Genomic DNA, 24,146 nt, shown 5'->3' with positions numbered 1-24,146 from the left:
TTAATTAAATTTTTTTTTATTTTATTTTTGAATAAAAAAAATTAACACTCGACATAAGGAGAAAAAGAGATTTCATGGCACTAACAAACCTATTCACTTTATGTAGGGGTGTTTTGGAAAGATGATTAAAAGTTAACTTTTTGACTTTTTGATTTTTTTCACTATTTCATGTGAGAGGTGATGTGATTCAAAATAAATTAAAAGCTGACTTTTACTTTTTTTGGTGTGTTGCCAAAACAGCCCATAATACAAGTTTGAGTTTTAAACTCGTAAGAATCACTGAAATTTATCAAAGTCTTGGTCTTCGGCAGAGTGAAGCATGCGACGAAATCTCTAGCGACAGATCAAGCGGTGATCTTGCACAGTGCATATATATGTATTACAAGTTAAAAAAATAAAAAATAAAATAAAATATTTAATATATATTGTGAAAAATTTAAAAATTCCCTAGATATTAATTTGTGATTATGTATCAATTTTAAGCAGTAAATAATAATCCCAATCAAACAATCAAGACAAATCAACACAATAATTTTAACGTGGAAAAACTACAATTAGAGTACCTCCAATTGTGATAAAAAATCACAGGCAAAAGCCACAAAACAATCCACTAAGAAGAAAAAAGGAATTACACAAGTGCACTCTCAATTACCTAGAGAATCCACGCCCAAATTGAATTGATTCCTATATGCCTTTTCCACTACGGTCTTCACTTCGGAATCGTCTTGCCCAACGTTGAATCCATAACGCCGATGTCGAATCATGACAATGAGCCACTCCGGAATCCACCAAAGTTTCAGGCCCGAATTTCATGGAATTCACTGAAGAACAACACTCTCTTTTGTATTGAACGAAACAAACAATCCCTTAATGTATACTTCTCAAACCAGATTTAAACTCAAACAAACATCAAATAAACTAGTAAAGAAGCTCCAGATATATTCCTTAATATCCAAGAAGAAAATCTAGAAATCGTAACCCTAACCCTAAAATCTGACTGAAACACATATTTATAGAAAATCGGGCCACGGAAGTCACTCGAGCGAGAAGATTGAAACGCGTGTTTTTCCAAGTGTCTTCGCTCGAGCCACCAAAGTGTCGCTCGAGCGAGAAATGCAACTTCTCAGTATTTTTTTACAGTTAGTGAAAACTTCTGGGACCAAAGATTCTTCACTCAAGCGAACAAACAATTTCGATTGCATTTTTGATTTTTGCTTCGGGGGCGTTGCCCCTCTACCCCGCCTGGGACTTACCCTGGACCCACCAAGGGGGCGCTGCCCCTTGGAACCCTGCGAGCTGACCGGGCAGCTCGATCTCCGACATAGTCAACGAAGTGGAAAACATGAAAGAACTAACTTCTGAAACTTCTCTGCAAGGTACAATTCGAGTTGGATTCGCATCTAAAACTCATAGTCTTACTGAAATAAAAGATTGCATAAAATTATAACTAAAAGGAGTTTTGTCAAATGGGATTGCCAAGAATAAAAACCTAACATATTGGTTGTAATCTCAAGTAGTAAAAGTCTTCTTTATCAAATTTGTGATCTTAAGTTCAAGTCTTAGCCTAATCTTTTTTCTTTTCTTTTCTTTTCTCTTTTTTTTTAATTTTTTTTTATAGATAACTGGACACTTAACATGAAGAGACAAAACTTCGAGAAACCAATCAAAGCGTTCACATATATAATAACTAGCGGATGGCACGCGATGCGTGTGCAATTCAGATAACTAATAATAAAAACAAATAATAAATAATTTAATATCAAAATATTTATGTTGCTTAAGTGATAAGTATATTCTTAATAAACACTACAAGAAAACATGGCAAATAACATGGAGGTTTTTGCGACAGGGAAACTGCTGATGCCAAAAAAGTCTTTTGCGACGGCGTGTATCTGCCGTCGAGAAAAATGGCCTTTTGCACGGGGCTGACCTCCGTCGCTAATGATTGTAAAAGAAAAGTGCAGGACCATTTGCGACGCACGGTATACCGTCACAAAAAGTATTATTTAGCGACGGTAAGAAGTTACTGTTGCAAATGGTGGACCATCTTTGACAACAGAAGCCCATCGCAAAAAACTATGAATAAAACGACGTCGTTTTCATTTGTTAATTATGTATAATTTGCGACGGTTGAAATATGTCATCGCAAAAAAATAAATATTTGATATCCCGTTCATTTCTATCCCATTCGCGGTCATGTGTCCCTAAAATCCCCAAAATCCTCAAATCAAAATCTATCTGAAACCAAAATCCCTAAAATCACCAAACCAAAATCCCCAAAATCCCAACCTAATGTACTGTTGCCCAATCCATTGATCCAACGATTAGAACCAAAATCCCAAAATCCCCAAAATCCTCAAATCAAAATCATTCAGCATTGTCGGAGTGAAGGAGGGTAAACGACGGCCTTCGCAGAGTGACGAGGGTGAACGACGGCCTTCGCTGGAACGACGAGTAGCAGCGACTGTGAACGACGAGTGACGAGGCAAGACAGAGCATCAACGTTTCAGAATTATTATCCGGTTTGTCCTCTTCAACAACTCTGTCTACCACGCAATGCTCACTATAGTCTGTTGATCTCATACATTTCCATGTTTAGGACCAATCTGATCCTCAAATTACACATCTCTTGACTACCCATTTGAGAATTGGTTTCAATTCACATTGGGTTTTTGCCTACTAGCTCTGATATTGGCAAAAACCCTAGTGTTTTTAGGCGATTCATTGATGGGTTTTGCTGTGTTGATTCCATAACCTTGATTGCAGAGAGCTTTGGTTTAGTTCAAGGGGTGGTCTTATGGTCATGTTCTAAAAGTTTGGATGCTTCAATCTGACTCTAGAGACCATTTTTGAGGTTATTGATTCTCACCCTCTTTTTGATTTGTCTTGTTCTCAACTGGGTTCCTCCAGATTTTGATGTTTGACTAGTAAACTGTTATCAGAATTTTGATTTTTATCTGAAAGTTTGGATTATTCAATTTCACTCTGAAGACCATTTTTGAGGTTATTAATGCTTAGCCTCTTTCTCATTTATCTTGTTCACAACTGGGTTCCTGCAGATTTTGATGTTTGATTGGTAAACTGTTACCAAGTTTTTGATTGTTTTTGATTTTGAGAATAGTGGCTTCTCTTTTAGATTCAGAAGCTGTAAATGTTGTAACTATAACTGCCATGAAACCTTTTTGATGTTTTATGCGCTGTTGATTTATGGCTTCCAACAAGAAATCCCGAATCAAAGATGCGGCTTTTCGCCGTATGTTGTCTGTGGTTCTAATTACTTTGTTAGGGGTTGTTCTAAGTCTTTTTCTCTTTCAGACGAATATGGTTTCACATATAGTGACCCAATATTCGAATGAAATTGATTAGAATATTGAACCGACTAACACCCACTTCCAATTTAGAAGAAAACTGTCACGACCCAAACCCGCCTCTATAAGTTTAGCATCATAACCGGCCAGTAATCTTTGGATTACCGAAGGCCTCTGAACAGATAAGCATATAATAAGGGGGCTAGCGGAAGCAAGTACATAAATATAGTTGTCCAATGAGCTGTGCTGACTTATATGAAACAGAATATTTAAAACTTTATATACATAGTCAAAAGTCAATCATACATTATACCCACACACATTAAAGTACTAAAGCACAGCCAACAAAATTATATCAAGTCAAATAGATATACAGGACCAACAGAACTTGAACACAGGACACTTCGGGAACCTCCACGTGAGGCACAATGGCTGGCTGACAACCGAACACAGATCCAGACAAAAGGTCTCCAGACTTGAACTTCGGAATGCTCACCTATACATATATATATATATATATATACAAACAGTGAGCTAAAACCCAGTGAATAACATTAAGGTAAAGGGGTTAGTGAACGAAATCTGAACATATCACAAACAGAAAACGGATCATAGCATAATCATTCTCATATCAGAACATAATAATGGTACATCCCATAGAACACATCACAGAACGTCTTCCGACTAAAGTAACCGGTTCCGGATACCGATTAAACACATATCACCACAATGAAGTGGCTAACGAGATCTTGTAAACTTGTATGTCATGGACCCGCATTTTCATGCCGTCCCCCATGACTTGGGACTATCTATGGATGCCATAATAGATTTCAAACTGGGGATGTTCGTTCACGTAAAACAGATATCATAGCAAAAATCATAGCTTATCACATGTCATTTGGAACATAATTTCATATAAACGTATCTTTAAGATAATGTTACTCACAGTGGTTCTCGAAAACGGTTAATCAATCTTCAGACGTTGACCTACAATCACAAAAGTACATAACACAACATATCTCATTATTACACGTTCACATGGCCAACACAGCTTAACTTTCATTACGTTGGTTCTTGTTCATATTTAGCACATTGATTAAAACACACACACACTTGCAGTCTCGGAACTTGGTACATTCTTTTCTTAGTGTGTTTCTAATCCTTAACCTCATTATCAAAGCTTAATTAAGGCTTAGGAATGCCTAAGATGCAATAAGGATGCCAAAACATGAGTTGGAACGCTTAGGCAAAATTTCTGAAAATAAAGTCCCCGCTCAAGCGTAGACTTCCTCGCTCGAGCAGACATGAAAAATGAGAGGGGTCGCTCAAGCGCACATTCCTTCGCTCGAGCGATTTGTAAACTTGGAAAAAAGTACTGGTTGGTCTCAATCTACGCTCGAGCTACAACTTTCACGCTCGAGCGGACATGCAAAATGAGGATGGTCGCTCGAGCGCACATTCCTTCGGTCGAGCGATCTGTAAACGACATGAAACTTCTGGGAGCTTGCAATTCACGCTCGAGTGGACTTTTGGTCGCTTGAGCGGAGTGTACGCACTCAGAGTGGTCGCTCGAGCGTAAACTCCCACGCTCGAGCATGGATGCAAATTCTGAAATTTCCAGATTTGATCACCAAGCTCAAAACTCGAATTCAACCATTCAAAACACATCTCTTGGGCCCCAAAACTTGAGATAACATAGTAAACTTGTAAAACATGAAGAATTTAGGATCATTTCATAAAATCATGGCCCAAGGGTTTGTTAAAAACTCACAATTTCAACTTGAAATTCAAGAAACAAACATGCATGTAAAATCTTTTCTTCAAACTTCATGAAACTAGTAAATTGAGCTCAAAGGCTCCATGCATGAGGGAAATCCTTTCAAAACATGGATTTAAGCTTTAAAATATGATGAATTACACATACATGTGCCAAATAACTCATGATAACAACATAGATGCCCAAAATCAAATTTAACTTGTCAAAACTCCATGTATTCATGCATGCATGTATGAATGGTAACTCAAATCTTCATCCTAGGCTCAATATACACATTTAAACTCACAATCTACATGTTAATAACTTAGATTCATAAATTTAAGAGTTGAATTCATTCCTATAGTCTTGAATTAGTCTAGCTCTTGCACAAAGTTGATGAACTCTAGTAAAATCTTCAACTTCTTCTTTAATCTCTCCTTCCCTCTCTCTAGAATTGCATTCTCTCTCTCAAGATAAAATCTCAGATTTTTCCACTCAAGGGAAATGAAGGGAAATGAGCTCAAAAGAGCTAAATGTGATGCATATATAGTTATGATGATATAATGCATTAATTGGGACATTAGGCTAACCAAACACGACCTAATTAATCGTTCTAAATCAATTTTTAATAAAATTTGCCACAAGGTTCTAAAAATTCCAAATAACATATTGATGTGATCAATTTCGGTTTCGGATGCCGATAAGGCTTTCAATTTACATATTAAAGCAGAAAATCCAAACAGGTATTTCGACAGGCAACAGATAGAAAGCCAAATATAATGCAAAATACAGAATAAACACATAATTTATTTTAATCCTCTCATTAGCATCATTAATTACGGATTAGTGGCTAATTACGGATCGGGATTATTACAAAAACTCATCCCCAAACAGAATGAATTGTCAATTTTGTTGGAAAAGAAAAATCAGTGGCCCCCAAGAAACTTGAATGTATTTCCCAAGCTAGCCAAGGATCATATAACAATTGTTCTATATGTTCACAATTGCCCCCAATATCTTCGAGTAGTTGTTGATAGCCTTTCTCAAGTAGTTGGGATTGGTGAAACTCTATTGATAGTTAGTCATGCCGGGTATTTTGAAGAGATGAACAAGATTGTGAAAGGTATTTACAACTAAAAGATGAATAAAAGTAAAGGCATTTACAACTAAAAGATGACGGGTCTTTTATTTTGAAGAGATGAATAAAAGTAAACTCGCTGCCAAACCACAACCACAACAAAAGAAAGAACTTATTAAAGCCATATCTATATAACAGCACATAAGTGGTACCAGTTCACAAATTTACAACTAGCAGGTTTAGCTGCCAAACATAGGTATTTTCTCTTGTTCTCTTCCCAAATTCCTAATTAAACAAAAAAGATGTTTAATTACTGATAAAAACAGATTTGCATTAGTTGAATCTCCAACCTGTGATCACATTTGCTTACATTTGTTAAGTTATTTCTGACATATGATTTAGCTTGATAAAATCTTATTTACATACCATTTGTTGTTTCTAATGGATGTCTCAATTACTTCTTAGTTGAAAGATCAATGATAAAAAACAGTGGACTTATATTTAGAGATAATTTATGCTGAAAGTTGAGACAGGGAAAAAAAAACTCCAACATATCCGTTATTTTTGGAATAATCATCTTCTCATATTGTGGCAGGTGCGACCTGTGGTAGAAACTGGATATAAAAACCTATTGCTTGTAAGGTTGCTGTTAGAGATAAGAGTTCCTTCTATTCGCAAATCATCGGTGTGTAGCCACTCACTTGTAACTTGTATTTTGTTAGTTGAATTGATTAGCACAGATTAAAACAAAAAAAATGTAAATAAAAAATAAAGATCAATTTGGGATATTTATATTCACTTCTTTCAAATTGTTCTGAACCAGACTGTTGTGGTTTGATATGTAAGGCTGTAGAGGGACTCACAGTTGAGGGAATATTGGAGAACTGGTCAAAGATAAAACCTGTTATTCTGGAAGCATGGGTTGAAAATAGGGATGCTTTAATAGAACTTTCTGGAAGGGTAAGGGATGAATGGATGGACAACGATTTAGCTACTTGGATTGGTGCAAATAGGTAACTTTCCTTAATTATTTGCATTGACATTGAGATGCTATCAAAATTTACAATAGTTCTAACAAATCCGTTTGAAACTTTTTTTTCTTGAATGTTAATTTCCGAAACTCTTACAAACGAATGATTTTTGTAGATAAAATGAAAGGGATAATAGAACTAGAAAGTCTTGAAATATGTGTGTGTCACATGGTAGCGAAGAAAGAAATGATGTGCACATTGCTTGCTTGTTGCTATGAAGTAACAAATAGTTGAATTAGTATACTTCAAAAATCATCTTTAAGTCAAGCAAGAGGGTTGAATGGAGAAGTATATTATCATGTGCTATATATATAAGAGCATATTAGCTCAAAATAAGTGAGGACTTACTTCAAAGATTCTGACAGACTAATGCACCCTTAACTTATTACTGTGACCTGTCCAACATTGGTTAGTTTCAAATTGATGAACTTATTGTAAACCAACTACGAACTATCTGAGGGTAGCATTTGGCCCAATAGCACAGGCCCTGTGTTGTTTCCTCACTAATCGGGATTCGAAGCCCACCAATCCCTTCTTCCCTTAGGATAATTAATATGTGATATTATGTCTTGTAATTATATTTTTACCCTTACATCTCATTATGACTCTTACATTTGTTGTAATTATATTTTTTTCTAGGGCATATTTGTTTAGCATGTGAGATGTATATCTCCTAGTAAGTTTGCCTGAAGCAAATTAATAGTGGGAAATACATATGCATGTAGAAAATGACTGGCATTTAAATATATTTATATATATATATATATATTGTTGAGAAGATTACAAAAGAAATGAAGTGTGCATTTGATGGAAGTACAGATGATGGATAAGAGTTGGATTGATTTGCCAAATAGGATGTCAAGGGAATACATTAATGGGATTGATCAATTCCTTGTATTTGCCTACACCAATAGGGTTGAAGGTTCGATGATTGGTTGTCCGTATAGAAAATGTGAGAATCAATACCATCTTGTATGAGAGGGTGTACGGGAGCATCTGATTTTTAATGGTTTTTTAAAAAAGTACAAACATTGGATTAATCATGGGGAATCTTACGTATCTCTGCATGGTAATCGAGAGAATGAAACATTGGCTAATTTAGACATTGGGGACGATATGGTTAGAATGATACAAGGGGCTATGGGAAATCCACATGCTGGTACAAGTGTTGAGGGAAATGAACCATAGGGGCCTGATCCCTATGCATCTGAACCGCAACTCGATCCAAATGCAGAGACTGCAAAGTATTTCAAACTTCTTCAAGATGCACAAAGTGAATTGTATCCGGGTTATCAGAAGTTCACATCTTTGTCATACATTATTCAACTTCTACATTTGAAGGTGCTTAATCAGTGGACAGACAAGTTTGTTAACATGTTGCTTGAGTTATTGAATGAGGCGTTCCCGTTGGGTGTGAAACTCCCGAACTCATATTATAAAGCTCAAAAGATCACAACAGATTTGGGCTTCACGTATGAGACGTGGGATGCATGTCCCAATAGTTACATGTTGTTTCGAAATGAGGACACCAATCTTGATAAATGTGTCATATGCAACAGTTTAAGATGAAAATCAAATGGTGATGGTTGTTCAAATGGTCCTCACAATAGTGGCAAACGAATAGCTGCAAAACAAATGAGGTATTTTCCTTTAAAGCCAAGATTGCAGAGGTTGTTTATGTCATCCAAGACGGCTAAGTTAATGAGATGGCATGCAGAGGAACGAACTAATGACGGTGTCTTTAGGCATCCTGCAGACTCCCTTGCATGGAAAGATTTTGATCGTCGGAATATTGACTTTAGTAATGATTGCTGAAGTGTAAGGCTTGGCTTAGCATCTGATGGTTTTAACCCATTCAGGACGATGAACATAGTTCATAGCACTTGGCCTGTTGTACTTATTCCATACAACTTGCCGCCATGGATGTGCATGAAACAACCATTTCTAATTTTATTTGTGCTTATTGACGGCCCGAAAGGACCTGGTGACAAGATTGATGTATATATGCAACCGTTGATTGAGGAGTTGAAAGAACTATGGAATGATGGTGTCTCCACATTTGATGCATCAACAAATCAAATGTTTCAAATGCATGCAGCATTACTGTGGACAATTAGTGATTTTCCTGCATATGCAAACTTGTCAGGATGGAGCACTAAAGGAGAATATGCATGTCCTTGTTGCAATAGGGAAACTATATCGTGTTGGTTGAAGCATAGTAGGAAACAATCATGCTTGGGTCATCGCAGATTTTTACCTAATGGCCATAAATTCCGAAAGGATAAAGTATCATTTGTTGGTAGTCGGGAAGTCAGATTCAAACCAAAATTGTTGTCTAGAACTGAGATACTGCTACAATTAGAATCTGAGGGTATTTTAACCCAATACAAGATGGATGACCTTAAGGAGATGCATAGGAGACAAGTAGAGAAGGAGAAAGCTGGACATCGCACCCATAGCTGGAAGAAAAAGAATATCTTCTATGAACTGCCATATTGGGAGCACAATCTATTAAGACACAACCTAGATGTGATGCATATAACGAAGAATGTTTGTGACAATGTGTTGTGGACAATATTAGGGGTTGTAGGAAAATCGAAGGATGGTGTTAATGCTTGGCGTGATTTACAAGAAATGAATATTAGAAAACCCCTACATTTGCAGTTAAGAGGGTCGAATAAAGCTTATTTACCACCGGCACAATTCACGATGACCAAGGATGAGAAAGATTTGTTCTTGAAAATATTGAAGGAAGTTAGAGTTCCCGATGGGTATTCACCAATATATCGCGTCGCGTACGCTTACATGATAGAAGTATTGGGGGTCTTAAGAGCCACAATAGCCATATTCTAATGCAACAACTAATTTCATTGGCCATTCGAAGATCGTTACCGAAGAATGTAATTGAACCTTTGATTGAATTGAGCAATTTCTTTAGACAATTGTGTTCCAAAGTGAATCGTGCGACGGATTTGCAATATATTCAAGATCGTATCGCCGTAACACTTTGTCATCTAGAGAAAATATTTCCTCCTACTTTTTTTGATATAATGGAGCACTTGCCTATACATCTAGCTGACGAAGAATTATTGGGTGGAGCGATTCAGTTTCGATGGATGTATCCAATTGAGAGGTATCTTCTTACTTTGAAGCAATATGTGCGTAATAGAGCTCATCCAGAAGGTTCAATTGCTAAAGGATATCTTATGGAAGAATGCATGAATTTTTGTGCATAATATCTCAATGATGTGGAAACCAAATCTAATTGACCCGTGAGGAACTACAGTGGTGATGATAATCTAGGTTGTGCTGTTGGTGAAATCACAAGCTTTTATCTTGATAATACTTTTTGGATACAAACTCATCGGTATGTCTTATTCAATGCATCCGCGGTTTAACCATTCATAAAGTAAGTTATGTCACTCACTCAATATTTTATTATGTTTCATTGAATTTTGAACCAAATTTTGTTTTTTGATAAAATTTCAATCTACACAACAAACACCTTGAAGAACTTAAGGTCAAAATGCCTCGTGTTGACGATTATCAGCTTCGGCGTGAACATTTTGAAACTTTTCACATTTGGTTCAAGGAACATGTATGTATTTAAATCTACAGATTCTATTTACCTAAGTCGAACTACATTTTAAATTTTACAATTTTTATTTTTTAAAATAGGTTCAAACTTTGCGAAGGACTAGTGATATCACATTTTCTGAAGAGATTATTGTATTGGCAAATAGTCCTCATAACTTGGCAATGGGGTTCAACGGGAATATAATGAATGGGTTTCGGTATCGAGTAAAGGCCATAGATGACCATCAAGCCACACAAAATTGTGGTGTAGCTTTGAAGGCAGATACCATAAGTTATGCTAGTCGGAAAGACAAGAATCCTCGTGTGGGGTCTGTGTACTATTATGGACAATTGACAGATATTGTTGAGATTCGATATTCCAATGAGAAGAAGCATGTGTTGTTTAAGTGTGATTGGATTGACATCATTCATGGGAAGATACAAGATGTCTTTAGTTTCACGTTGGTCCACTTCAATCATTTGTTGTACCGAGATGATTGAATTACCAATGAACCTTTCATCTTGGCATCCCAAGCAGAGCAAGTTTCGTATGTTGCAGACCCGTTAGAACCAGACTGGCAAGTAGTGGTGAAGATGTCTCAAAGATGTTTATTTGATATGAATTCGACTTATCCAGAAATCGAGCCATATGAGCCAACAATTAGAAGAAAACATAATGCTCCGTGATGAAGAAGTTGGTTTGGTGAGGGAAGTCGCAGAAAGAGAAACACTTGATGTGGAAATAGACTGACATTTAATAAACATCAGTAATTGAATTCAGGCCAAGGTTGTAGTTAACGTTCAGTTTCTTAATTTACTTTGTCTTTGTAATTGTATTAGTTCAATTAATGTCATATTATAGTTGATTCAAAACCATTCTCTTCGTTTCTAATGTCAATTAATGTCACGGCACTTGCAGATTATTATGGCAAGGAAGAGGAAGCCTGATCATCCCCTACGCATGATGTCCGATGTGGTATGTAAGAGGACATCAGCGGCACCACCATCAGAGGAGGCATCACATCGACCACCATCAAAAGGGCCATTAGTGCCACCACTATCTGACCAGCCACCGCAACGACCACTATTAGTGGCACCACCATTAGAGGAGGCATCACAGCGAGCACCATTAGTGCCACTGCATCAACCACTATCAGTGGCACCATAGCAGCTATCATCTACTCAGCCTCCACACCTACCATTGGTGCGTCCACCATTAGTGGCACCACCATTAGAAGAGGCATCACAGCGAGCACCATTAGAGGGGCCATTAGTGTCACCGTATCGACCACCATCAGTGGCACCACAGCAACTATCATCTACTTAGCCTCTAGGCCTACCATCGGTGCGTCCACCATCAGTGGCACCGCAGTAGCTATCATCCCGACTAGAGTCATCAGCTTATGAGCTATCCGCAGGTATATAAATTTGTTTTGATTTGTATGAAAATTATTTAAATATATATTTATTTGTTCTCATTACATATAACTTGTTTATTTTCATTGTATTTTTCAGACCCTTCGACTTCTTCACAACCTATCTCAGGTATAAGAAATTGATTTGTATTGACATTATTTAAATTTGTATTTGTTTATTATCATTGCATATTGTTTATTCTTGTTGTATCTCGTAGGTCATGTTAGTTCTTCATCAACCTCGAGTAGGCGTGGTAGAGGATGTGCCAAGGGCATTGGGAAGTGGGGTACTGGTACAAAGTTGGACATACAATTTGATGAAAATTACTGTCCAATAGGGGATAACGTGTCTAAGTTAACTACTCAACTTGGCATTATTGTGCGAAATGGTAACATTGTTCCTCTTACTTTTCTTGACTAGAACACTGTGCCTGATGATATTCTTGATGCTATCTGGAAGGATGTGAAGGTAAAAGTATATTTTTGTCCAAAAATTTAAATTCCAATATTGTGTTATTATTATTTAAACTTTGAAATTGTGTTTTATAGGACAATTTGAATATATGTCCATAGGAGTACAACCCAATCTGCATGAAAAACTGTAACAGCATATGAAAGGATCACAAGAATAAGATTAAGTCTAAGTATTTCAAGCCTAGAAGTTCTGATCCTAATCTGAAGGATGATATTCCTTTGCACATTGTGCCATGCCAGTGGGAAGAACTTGTGGAGTATTGGCGTACTTCCGATGCTGAGGTATACAAATAAGTTATATGTATGATATGTAAACATAAAAATCATATTTATATACTTACATTTGTTGAACCTGTTATAGAAAATTACAACTAGGAACGCTAAAAATCGGCGAGCTCACGGCATAGCTCATATCACAAGGCGTACTACTTTCGCTCAGAAACAGCATGAGGTTTATATTTTATTGTTTTATTTTTGTATATAAATAAACATTGTATATTTGCAAATTATTTGGATTCTAATTTTCATATTTCTAAAAATATTTAGATGACCAATAAGGGGGAGTCTACTGATAAGAAGAATGTTTGGCTTATGACACGTGCAACAGATGACCCAGAGGTTATCCAGACCTTGGTAGTTTCCAAACACCTTTGATTGTATTTAAAGTTTATTTTTTATTTTTTATGTGTCAACCATCTTAACTTGGCATATTCTTGTATGTCTTATTCAACACAAGATGAGTTTAATGGCCAACTCTCTATGCTACCTGAGGATTGTCGAACTTTGGAGGCTAGGAATGCCATTTTCCATGAGTTCATAGGTCATGACGAACATAGATATTGTCGCACATACGGGAGAACTGTACCTCAAAGAGCAGTGTATAAAGATGGTGCTGGGCCATCACAGTTAACACCCCAACCATCGACTATTGTTCAGATCACCCAGCAGGTTCGTGCGAAGCTAAGGGATGAGTTGAGGGAGGAGCTGAGAGAGGAGATGCGCGCAGAGTTCTCTACACATTTACAGCAACTGAGAGCTGAGATGATGGCCTTTGTGTCACATGGGGCAAGTGTGGATCCCAACTGACAGGTTCGATATAAATTAAATTGTTTGATAGTTAAATTTTCACACAACATTATATATAAAATTCGAATATGATCAACACATTATGCATTGACTATCATAGGCTCCTGATGCATCGAGTGGCCACCGGGCATTTAGGGAATCTATAGAGGACGAGAATCCATATACACCACCACCAGAAGATCAGGTATAAAATGTATCTTTACATTCTAAGCTAAAATGTATCTTTGCATTCCAAGCTAAGAGACTTGTGGGAGAAGATGAGATTCAAATCGGGTTCCCGGATTAGGAGTTAGAGACGAATTTCACTCTAGGCAAACTAGTTCTTTAAGAAACTTGAATTCGATGTGTTGACGCCCCAAAATCACCAAAAGGGGTCGGTTTAGCACGAAACTTGGCACACACGACCGCTTAGGCACGAGAGACTTGTGGGAGAAGAAGGGACTCCAATCGGGTTCTCGGTTTGGAAGTTAGAGTCGAATATCACTCTAGGCAAACAAGTTTCTTAAGAAACTTGAATTCGAGGTGTTGACGCCCCAAAATCACCAAACGGGGTCGGATTGGCACGAAACTTGGCACACACAGCCGCCTAGGCACGAGAGACTTGTGGGAGAAGACGGGACTCCAAACGGGTTCCCGGTTTGGAAGTTAGAGCCGTATTTCGGTCTAGGCAAACTAGTTCTTTAAGAAACTTGAATTCGAGGTGTTGATGCCCCAAAATCATCAAATGAGGTCGGATTGGTACGAAACTTGGCAATCACGACTGCCTAGGCATGAGAGACTTGTGGGAGAAGACGGGACTCCAATCAGGTTTCCGGTTTGGGAGTTAGAGTCGGATATCACTTTAGGCAAACTAGTTCCTTCAGAAACTTGAATTTGAGGTGTTGACGCCTCAAAATCACCAAAAGGGGTCGGTTTAGCACGAAACTTGGCACACATGACCGCCTAGGCACGAGAGACTTGTGAGAGAAGACGAGACTCCAATCGGGTTCCCGGTTTGGGAGTTAGAGCCATATTTCGGTCTAGGCAAACAAGTTCCTTGAGAAACTTGAATTTGAGGTGTTGACGCCCCAAAATCACCAAACGGGGTCAGATTGGCACGAAACTTGGCACACACGACCGCCTAGGCACGAGAGACTTGTGGTAGAAAACCGGACTCCAATCGGGTTCCCGGTTTGGGAGTTAGAGTCGGATATCACTCTAGGCAAACTTGTTCCTTCAGAAACTTGAATTTGAGGTGTTGACGCCCCAAAATCACCAAACGAGGTCGGATTGGCACAAAACTTGGCACACACGACCGCCTAGGCACGAGAGACTTGTGGAGGAAGACGGGATTCCAATCGGGTTCCCGGTTTGGGAGTTAGAGCCGTATTTCGGTCTAGGCAAACTAGTTCCTTAAGAAACTTGAATTCGAGGTGTTGACGCTCCAAAATCACCAAACGGGGTCGGATTGACACAAAACTTGACACACACGACCGCCTAGGCACGAGAGACTTGTGGGAGAAGACGGGGCTCGAATCAGGTTCCCAGTTTGAAAGTTAGGGTCGGATTTCTGTCTAGCCAAAATTATTTACTTAACTATCTTTGTAATTATATAGTAGTTAATTTTTTTATGTTTTTTTGTAATTAACACATAATTATATTGTCATTAATTATTTTTATTTTTTATTTTCAGATATTTTCTGAGTAGCAGTTTGCTTCTTGTGGAATGCAGGCGTATAAAGATTGCGACAAACTTTTGTTTTTGTAACACATGGAAGAATCATAACGAAAACTTTTATTTTTGATTTACGTTATTTAGATTTGTGAACAACATTACGTATGTATTATGCAACATTATGTGGTGGGATAATTTTGCTGATATGTTATGAATGGAAGAATACTTTAATTATGGATGAATTTTTATTTCTATACAGGAATTTTTATATTATTATGTAATTATCGGGTTTTGTTTTAGTTATTTTCATTCAATACAGATAATTTTCATATTTTTAATAATTTTATTGCAGTTTTTTTTTTTTTTTAAGACGACACCACACAGTCTCAAAAAAAATTAGAACCAGGTTTTTTGCGACGGTAGTATAGCCGTCGCAAAAGATATTGGCATTATTAATTAGTTGAAACAAAAGGACTTTAGCGACGGTATTCTTCACCGTCGCAAATGATATTTTTAGAGACGGCATGTTTGCGGTCTCAAATAACCATTTAGCGATGGTATTTTTGCCGTCGCAAATAACCAATTTAGCGACGGCATGTTTGCGGTCTCAAATAAACATTTTAGCGACGGTATTTTTGCCGTCGCAAATAACCATTTTAGCGACGGCATCACAGTGCTGTCTCAAAAACTTCAGATTTCTACGCATTAATGCCGACAGTATTTTTTCGTCACAAAAAGGCATTTTTGCCGTCGCCTATATTTTGTGACGGCGTTACACCTCACTAAAGGCCTTTAGCAACCCCTTTTATTACGACCCCCCTCTTGCCGTCGCTAAAAACCAGTTGCCATCGCAAAAATGCTTTTGAGACGGCATTTTAGGTATTTGCGACGGCATTTTACCGTTGCAAAAAAGTAAATTTTTTGCATTGAAAACTCAAGGTCTTGGGTTTAAAACTTACTTATGTTGTATACAATAATTTTTTTATTTTAATATATATAAAAGTTACCACGTAGCATGAGAAGAAGAAGGTTTTATTAAACTAATTTAGACCTTTACTTAACAGTATAAATAGATATAGATAGGCAATTTAAATATTATTTTATGATTAATATAGAAATCAATCACGCAGTTAAAAAAATTGATGTTGAGTATTTTACCAAATTAATTAATGATATTTATTTTTAAATTTTTATTCATTTATATATATTCAATGTTTGATTCCATAATTAATTTTGTTGGTAAATTATAAATACATCTTTAATATTTGCTTAAAGTACAGATTACTCTTGTGATTTGAAAAATTACAAATATCTCATTGTCAAAATTTTTTTGTTTAATAGAATTAACTAAAAAAAATAAAATTCATAATTGCTCTCCTATACAATAATAAAATTATCAAAATTATTAATTGAAATATATTTCTAACATCATTAAAAATTATTAATTAACTTAATGATTTATTAATAAAAATGACAATTTATTATAAAATTAGAAACTTCAGAAGTAAAATGTAATTTTTAAAATCACAAAGGGCGATTTGTATTTTGATATAATTGATCTTAATTTTTATGTGCATAAACATATTAAAATTCAATTCTATATTATTCCCAAGCGCTTATTGTTCTCATGCTTGAGGACTGAGAAGGTTACATATTTTTTCGATTTTCATTTATATATTTTAGTGTTTTTTTAAAAAAAAATTATGTCAATTTTATTTTTTCAAATTGGTCCTGTGTAAATAAGTTTAAAAATTAAAAATTAAAAATTAAAATAAAAATAAAAATACAAATACAAATACAAATTCAAAAAATGTACACTAAAGACAAAACAAAACAAAAAGTCAATTATTGCTAGCATTTTTTTTAGTCTTTTCTAGACTTTTTCTTTTCAAGTTTTAAATTTTCTTTGATTTTTTTAATTTATCTAATTGAGTAGAACCCAAAAGTATGTTTTTTTTTGTTTGTTTTTTGGATTCATACAAGTATATAAAGTTATTACTTTAAAGAGTCAACCACAAACACTAACATAATTCAATTGTTGTCCCTCCCAACTTTATTGTTGCTTTCATTTTCAGACCATCTCTATTTTGTAAAAACACCTCTTTTTACCAAAATCAAAATATGACAAAACCTCTTCAAAATCTGTTTTAATGGTCTGTCATTTCTCTAAATCAATTTATAGAATTATCAAATTTTGACATAATTAGAAAGAACATTTACAGACCACATTTGATTTTAATTTTAAATTAACACCCTACATTTCACTTTTAAAGTAATTTTTAAGATAAAAATTCTAACCAGATAGCATTTTTTTATCTCTCGTGATAAAATCCATAAATTGCATTTTAATTAAAATCTAGTAAGGAAATAAAATAAACATTACAATTTCAGTGAAAGATGGAGTAGAATTGTCAAACCTCAACATTTTTATGTTAAAAAATAAATGATAAATATGTTTTTAAAAATAAATTATTCATTTTTTTTAAGATAAACATAATAAAATGAAAATATTATATTTATCGAATTAATTTAATTTTTTTTTATAAATAATATATATAAAAAATCTCACAAAATAAATAGTTCAGATTATCAAAATGAGACTGGTAATATGCACCCACAAGCCTGCATTCTATCGTATTTAAATTTAAACTTTTAAAAGGGTGAGTTAGTTTGGTTTAGGGGTGGGCGCGGGTCGGTTGCGGCCACGAAACCTCCAATTCGCCATCCGTCCGCCAGATTGGCGGATTGAAGAAAATCAATCCGCATCCGTCCGCCAATTCGGCGGATGTGGATTGAGCAGATTGGCGGTTTGGCGGATGGATGCGAATCGGTTTGGCGGTTTAAAATTTTATAAATTTTCAACATAATTCAACTTGTGCACTTCCTTAAAAAAAAAAAAGAAAAAAAAAGTATTACAGTCAATGACTTAAAAAAGTATTACAATCACTGTATGCCTTATCCAAAGAAAGAAAGTTTGAAACTTTAGAATATCACGATCACTGTATGCTTCATCCACATATTACAATTACAGCATGATTCATCCCTATAAAGTATTACAATCTGTGATTCTTAAAATATAATAACAATTCAAACCACCAAAACCATAAACAGAGCAGTAGTAGAGATTGAATGTCTCTATATTGTTACATCTACATATGTTTTTTAAAACAAAAACCAACCAGCATATATCATATTTTTTATTTTTTATTTTTAGAGTTAGATTTAAAAACTAAAAAATATAGATGAATAATATGTTTATTTTTTTCAATTCAAAAATATATTCAAGTTGAAAACTTTTTTTCAACAAAATATTTAAACTCTTTTTCAATTGAAAACACAAACATAATATTTAAACAAATTGAAAATACAAAGTCTTATAAATTACTACAGGTGCTCGCGATTTGGCGGTTTGGTTGCGGCCAAAAAATCTCAAATCCGCCATCCGTCCGCCAAATTGGCGGATTGGAGAAAATCAATCCGCAACCGTCCGCTCATCATCACGCATCCGTCCAAAATGCGACGGATCGGTTCGGTTCAATCGGTTTTGGCGGATCGATATATCCGCTACTCACCCCTAATTTGATTAGCTAAAACTTTTGTAGCAATTCAGTAACTTTAAACTTTTAAAAGGGTAAGTTAGTTTGGTTAGCTCGAACTTCTGTACCAAGTTAGTGGTCCTTTGAATTTGTTCCCGAGTTTTAGATTAAGTTTGGCAAGTTAAAAAAAAAATTAAAAAATTATTTAAAAAATTAAAAAATTATTACTATTTATTAAAAGTTAAAAATTACGATTGCATAATTTTCAATCTTAATTTTTTCCTATACACTAATTTATACAATTTTTTAATACACATTTTTTCATAAAAAGTTAAAAAATTAACCCAAACATCCATATTTTTTTTCTCAATTTTTTAGTCTAAAAAGTACACTTATTTAGGACACCCCAAACAACTCCTTTATTCCTGTATGATTGTTTATAAAATAATTTTAGGAATTGTTTAGGGTGTCCTAAATAAGTATATTTTTTTGTATTTTTGAACTAAAATATTGAGGAAAAGAAGATGAATGTTTGAGTTAATTTTTTGTCTTTTTATAAAAAAAATGTATAATAAAAAATTGTATAAAAATAATGTGTAGGGAAAGAAATGTGATTTATTGTACGGCAGCCTGCGGCTGCCCAGCATGTCTAACAGAAAAATAATCAACTCCTTCGGGACAAATAACTTTGAATAGTGATGGTTGGTTCGTGGGGGCCATCATGAGTTCCATTTTAATAATCTGAACCGTTCAATATGTACAATTCGTCGAGTATTATATGTCTGTAAAAATTCACATTGATCGGATATCGATAGCTATATGATCAGATTAGTTTTTTTTTAACAGTTAACTATCACACCATCCGTTTTGTTTATACAAAACTGATTTGATTATATAGTTAACGATATTCGATCAACGTGATTTTTTATAGGAACATATTAATCGACGAGTTCTACATATTGAACGATTCGGATTATCAAAAGGGAGTCCTTAGCGGGCCCCCATGGGCCCAACATTTTTATGACTTTACATATAGAATTTTTTTTTATCCCAAAAAAGAGGAGCACTAATAGCTCTAAAGTGATGTGGGTCTCACATGATGGGATGTTTTGCTCTTTTTTTTTTTTTTTTTTTAATTTCCACCTCATTAGTGGTCCATTAATGCTCTCAAATTAGTGGGATGAATCATTGTTGATCAACGTAATGCCTATCTCCGCACAACAAGACGGCTGAGAACAGTTGCTATCCATTTGTACTTTTGTAATATATAAAATATTTTTTTTTATATTTTTTATTTGTGAATAGTAATATATTTTTTACTTTTTGTGTAACTTTTTGACTTTTTGAATTATTTTTGAGATGCCGAACTTGGCTAAGTATCCATCCTTAACTTTTTGAAATTTATCTGGTTGTGATTGAATTTGTGTAATGTGAGACTTATATAGAATAAATTTCAATCACAATATGATAATACTAAATAATTTTTGAATAATTAAATATGAATTTATAGTATTGTTGTTGTTTATATATTTAATAAAATTTTAGGTAACGTTTGGTAGAGTTTTCTAAATATAATTTGAGAAAAAAGTTGTATTTTGAGTTTGTGAGTTTTGGAATTATAGTTTGAGTGTAAAAAATTTGTTTGGTTATGAGTGTTTTCAAAACTTAATTCAAAAAGTTATAACTCATAACCAAACACATAACTCAAAACTCTATTGAAATTTTTGATTAACACTTATAACTAAATTCTTTTTAAAAGTCAATTCAAAAAATTAATTATTAACAAAAAATAATACTCAGAAGGAAACTCTTTTGAAAATTCAATTCAAAAAATTAATTATTAACAAAAAATAACACTCATAACCAAACTCTTTTTAAAATTTAATTCAAAAAATTAATTATTAACAAAAAATAACATAATATTTTTTTTAATTGAAAATAACTCAAAAAGTTATAACTCATGACTAAATACACAACTCAAAACTCTATTGAAAATTTTATTCAAAACTCATAACCAAATTTTTTTTAACATTCAAATTAAAAAAAAAAAAATGTCATTTTGGTTTTAAAAAATAATTTTTATATTTAAAAAATATTAAAAACAAATATAATTTTTTTTTTCAAATAACAAGTGGTGATTGACGATTAACGATTGGCAATTGGCAATTTAAAAAATATATATATATATATATATATATATTATACTGTTCCGTTTAACCGGCTGGACGTCCGGAAAGATGACTGAATAGACTCAAAATTTAAAATTTTTGTGCTTTTAAGAATGGAAAACACAAAAGAGAGATAGTAGTCAAACGTGAAGAAAAATTATATTTTGAAATGTATGGTGAAATCAAATTTTAAAAATTCTATCTAAACATAAAATTCAAATAGAGGGATGAAATTACATTTCCGGAACACAACCAAACACAGTCATGTTTTTTTCTGACAAAGACAGAACCAACCAAATCAGATCCCATTAATTTGCTTGTCCATTAGTCATTTAATGATACATAAAACACAAACCCAGCAAACATGATCGATGGTGCATGTGGAAACATGCACATGGACCATGGCTTGGAGCCAGATAAACACATCATTAGGTAGGTGGACCATGGTTTTGCCAGATCCATAACATGCCCCCACTAATTTACATCACAAATTGGAATTGCACATGCGCTTCATGACATATGCCACCCATTTTACCTCACAAACTTCCAATTTCATTTAATAAATTCTATCATTTTTAAATATCAGTTCCAGAAAATTTAAAAAGTTTTGGTGAAGGCCAACAATGTAGGGCCCTCCATGCATTATAAAAAAAATTAAATTTATTTGGTAATTGAATTTTTTTTATTTTACTAAATTTGTTTATAAAAAAAAATAATAAATATGCATTTAAAAATAACAAAAAATTATCGATAAATCTAACTTAAGGAATGCATTAGGTATTACGTCCAGGAATCAATCTTATTTGGTGAGAAAGACGTTAAAAAGTCGTCAACGCCAAAAAATTGACCAAAAATGTCACCAAAAAGTCGTCAACGGACAGTGGCCGGTGAAGGCAATTGGTGACAGTAAATTGAACAAATAGGTAAATAGATAAGTGACACATAAACAGATGGACATTTAAACAAATAGTTGCATAGATAAGTGACACATTCATACATTTAAACAAATAATTGAATATGTAGATGACACGCGTACAGATTAGAGCATTAAAACAAATATGGAATATTTGAATAGATAGACAAATAATTAAACTTTTAAACAGATAGCATATCTTTTTAAACAAATAATATCCTTTTGGAGTAAAAGGATTTAAGTTTGGACCTATTATCCCAATAGTTTAAAAAATGAACGTTTGGAGTAAGTGCTCTAAGAATAACTCATTTATTTTTTTAAAACAAATACGATAAAATAAAAAAGGTTATCATTATCAAATCTACTTTATTTTTTGTACGAATAGCGGACACGATGAGTGTTATAAAAAAACGATTCAAATTATCAAAATAGAGACACAAAGAGCACTCTAAAATAAACGTTTCGAATTATCAAAATGGAGACATATGAACAGATTCCACAGACCCTTCACGTTTTCATCAAATTATTTCAAATTCAAATTTAGACTGAAAATAAAAAACCAAAGACTTTAATAAACAACAGAGTAATGCAACTAAATGAACTTTGCAGTAACTAAAAAATTATTGGATAAATTACAAACACACCCTTTAATGTTTACTTAAATTACAAATTACTTTCTGTAATTCTTGAAATTACATTATACCCCTTAAGGTTTCTAATTTCATAACAAATAAGTCCTTTTATTAATAAATTATCAAGTTAATTAACAGTTTTTAATAATGTTCAAATTTTATTTCAATTAATAATTCAGATAATTTTATTATTGTATAGTTGAACAGTTAAAAATTTCACATTTTCAATTAATTCTGTTAAATAAAAAATTTTGACAAAAAGGTATTTATAATTTTCCAAATCACATGAGACAATTTGCATTTTAAGCAAATTTCAGAGAGTTTGTTTGTAATTTACCCAGAATTATTCAATGTGGAATCATTGTGAAAACAATATTTAAAACAACACACTTATATATAGATTCCGTTTACTAGTGAAGAACATAGATTTCATAGAGAGAATGAAGCCGACATTGAATAATTGCTCAATAATCATAGCATCAGTCATAGATGCTTTGCTCAATAATCATAGTACTAGTCATAGATGCTTTGCTCAATAATTGCTCAATAATCATAGAGTCAAAATCATATGTATTGTAGGGTGTTGTTAACAAATACCCCTAGCATACAAATAAAAGATAAGAAATTTGAAGAACACAAAACACTTTCCATTAAATTCAATACATTTCAACTGAAATCAATACACTTTTTAGTAATTTTACATACTTTCAATACACTTAATACATATTTCCCAACATTAAACAATATACACATTTCTTAACATTAAATAAGGCATAACAGACGCTTGTTAGCATTTACCTGGCTACATTATATATGTTTCTCTTAATCTTTATTACAACCTTTTTTATTGCCTAATTATATAAGAGAAAAATCTTAAAAGACTTAACAATAAAACTTAGGATTGATTAATTACACCACGAACCCGTCAATTATTAATAAATATCACTTTACTCTATTCATTTATGAATTCATACATATTGACACATTCAATTATAAAAATTATTCAAATAACTCACTTTTGAAAGTATTTTTGAAGGGTAAAAGTAATACAGGAATTGAACTAATCTTTGCCAATAACTATCCAGTCATTGCAAGTTATGTGGTTTCAATTTTTGATAAGTGAGCAACCGAGAGGAATAGCACTTCAAATACAGAGTGAAGAGAGGTGCAACTGAGACTATAGTCTCGAACAGAGGTTTGATTCCAAAAGCAGAGGTCTCAAGCAATGCCGCCAGGTATAGGCAACTGGAGAAGAGGAACAATGGACAAATCATAAAATAGAGGTGTGATGCTAGGGTTTCGATCAATGCTAGGGGTCCAAAACCAAAGGTGCAACGAAGAAGGGGTGCGATGCGACTGGCAACGAGGACTTCCAATAACTTTGATACCATGTAAGTTTAAAGACAAAATAATAGTATATATTTCTCTTAATCATATTACAACCCTTTAATCACCCTAATTATATAAGAGAAACCCTAAAGACTTCACGATACAACTTATTCAAGAACAAAATTCCTTT

Source organism: Camellia sinensis, chromosome 11 (assembly GCF_055761805.1).
Source record: "Camellia sinensis isolate YWXY chromosome 11, ASM5576180v1, whole genome shotgun sequence".
Classification (NCBI taxonomy): Eukaryota; Viridiplantae; Streptophyta; class Magnoliopsida; order Ericales; family Theaceae; genus Camellia; species Camellia sinensis.
This window is presented reverse-complemented; position numbering follows the sequence as displayed.